General features: G+C 42.1%; 1 non-coding gene across 1 annotated transcript; it reads right to left on the bottom strand.

Annotated features, from left to right (window-relative positions):
• Positions 1-952: 952 nt before the first annotated feature.
• On the bottom strand, positions 953-1,059 carry LOC120080688 (small nucleolar RNA R71). Its single transcript, XR_005482637.1, has one exon. It is a non-coding gene; the product is annotated as a small nucleolar RNA R71 (small nucleolar RNA).
• Positions 1,060-2,492: the final 1,433 nt, after the last annotated feature.

Below are 2,492 nucleotides of genomic sequence, written 5' to 3'. Positions count from 1 at the left end.
ATATCACATGCATTCTAGCCCGAACCCTTCTCAACCCGTCCACCGCATACTCATCACATCTTCCGTTTTATCAACTCTTTTCAAAACTCCGCGACATTTTTTTATTTTCATTACCGCAAACAACAACACCAAACAATTATTTGAGTTACCAGTTACCGCAAAGTTTTCCTGAGAATTACCACCACATATTATTTTCCCAAGTCCCTGAGTTCGACCCTGGACTTACCAGGAAATTCAGTGGAGTTTATACTTGAATTCCATTGAGAAAGCTTGATTGCTTCACGCATTTCATCACCGCATTTCATCCATAATTCCACCTCATAAAATAATGCATCAAGTTTTTGGCGCTGTTGTCGGGGACTTCAGCAAAACAGTGTGCTAACAGTAATTTTCTGATTTCTTTGCAGACTCTCAATCTCTAGCAAATTACGACCTGGAGATTGAGAGGACGTTCAAACGGAGACTAAGAAACAACCACTAACCACAATAGTCAGATAAAGAAGATATGGCGGAGCAGCCTGGAAACAGAGCACCAAACGAGAACAATGTCATGGCGAATCTAATCCTGCTGGCAAACGATCGTAATAGGCCCATTAGGGACTATGCATCGCCAAACCTCTATGATTTCTCTCAAGAAATCATGAGGCCTACCCTTAATGGAAGTTGATTCGAAATGAATCCGGTGATGCTGCAGATGGTCCAGACTGCAGGACAATTCGAAGGACGGCGTGGCAAGGACCCACACGCCTACCTCTGTAGCTCTATAGAAATCTGCAATACTTTTGTGTTCCCGAACATCTCTACCGAAGAAGTTCGACTAACTTTGTTTCCATTTTCTTTGTGTGATCAGGCAAGAAAATGGGCATATTCCCTCGAGTCGAGAGATATCACTTCATGGGAATAGGTCGTAGAGAAGTTTATGAATAAATATTTGCTACCGACTGAGAATGCTAGACGAAGGAAACTAATAACTAATTTTGAACAAGACATGGACGAATCGCTCAGCGATGCCTGGGCGAGGTTTAAGAGGTTGGTCAGGTACTGTCCACACAATGGATTACCATACTGCCTTCAGATGGAAATCTTTTATCATGGATTAAATCCCGCTTTGCAGATCGCTGCCAATGCGGCAGCCGCTGGTGGTTTGCTAGACAAAACGTATGACGAGGCTAAGAACATCTTGGATTGCATCTCTAAAAACCACGAGGATTGGAGAGAGAGTGATCAGAGACTAAGAATCAAGGATAAGGACGAAAGTAATGGTGCTATTGCTTCACTATAGAATCAGATGACCACAATGATGAACTTAATTTAAGGAATTGCGATCAGCAGCCCGACACCGTAAAATGGGCAAGTAAACACAATTAATCAGAACAATGCAAGGTGTGCAACTTGCGGTGATGGACACACAATGAAAGAATTCCCACAGAACCCACAATCTATTTACTTTGTGAAAAATAATCCATTTTCTAACACCTACAACCCTGGCTGGAGAAACCACCCCAGCTTTGCATGGAAGAACCAGCAGCAAAATTTCCAATCTGTGGCACAAAAAGAAGGGCCACCTGGATTCCTCCCAGGAAATAACGGTCAGACAAGCAGTCAAGCCAGTAGCTTGCAACCACCGCAATCTTTCTCCTTGGAAAGCTTGTTGAAACAGTATATAGAGAAAAATGAAAATGTGCTTCAAAGTCAGGCAACGTCCATCCGCAATCAAGAATTATAGATGGGCCAGATTGCAAGCGAGCTAAAGAACAGACCACAAGGGGCCCTGCTGAGTTCAACAAAACTCCCACGCAACCCAGGGGATCAGGTAAAGAGCAATGTCAAGTCGTGACATTGCGAAATGGAAAAACTGTGGAGAGAAAAAGAAAGAAGCCTAGCCGGACTGCTCCCATTGCGTTGGAACCTGAAATTGTGGTGACTAGAGAAGAAGAAGAAAAAAAAGAAATGATAGAACCAGAAGTTACGTCCACCTCAAAGTCGATAAAGAAGGGGACCGTGAGAGTGCAGTTATCACCTTTCCCGCAGAGACTCAGAAAGAAAAAGAATGATGAGTTACAGTATTAATGCTTCCTGTCTATGTTAAAACAATTACATATTAATATTCCATTCAGTGAAGTGATTGAAGAGATGCATGCTGATGACATGAGGAAATGCATGTCATCTTAGGCCTTTTATTTAGAATTATGAAGGTTGTTAGACAGAATATGTGGCAATTATGCTAAGAATTCATGAGAAAGTGAGCTTGCGTCGTTCATCATGATGAATCTCGGCTTACCCGTTATTATGCGTTATTATACGTTCGATGTTCTATTTTTGTAGCTAATACAGGAAGTGGACGCAAACGCGAAAATCGGACTGCATTTCATTGAGCAAGCTTGAATTAAGAAAGCTTGATTGCTCAGCGCATTTCATCACCGCATTTCATCCATAATTCCACCTCATAAAATAATGCATCACACTCCACTAAAGCCCATAGTTGAACTCCT

This window comes from Benincasa hispida, chromosome 6, assembly GCF_027475165.1.
Source record: "Benincasa hispida cultivar pf3 chromosome 6, pf3_genome.v1.1, whole genome shotgun sequence".
NCBI lineage: Eukaryota > Viridiplantae > Streptophyta > Magnoliopsida > Cucurbitales > Cucurbitaceae > Benincasa > Benincasa hispida.
The sequence above is the reverse complement of the archived record's forward strand: the minus strand, read 5'-3'. Positions and strand labels throughout refer to the sequence as shown.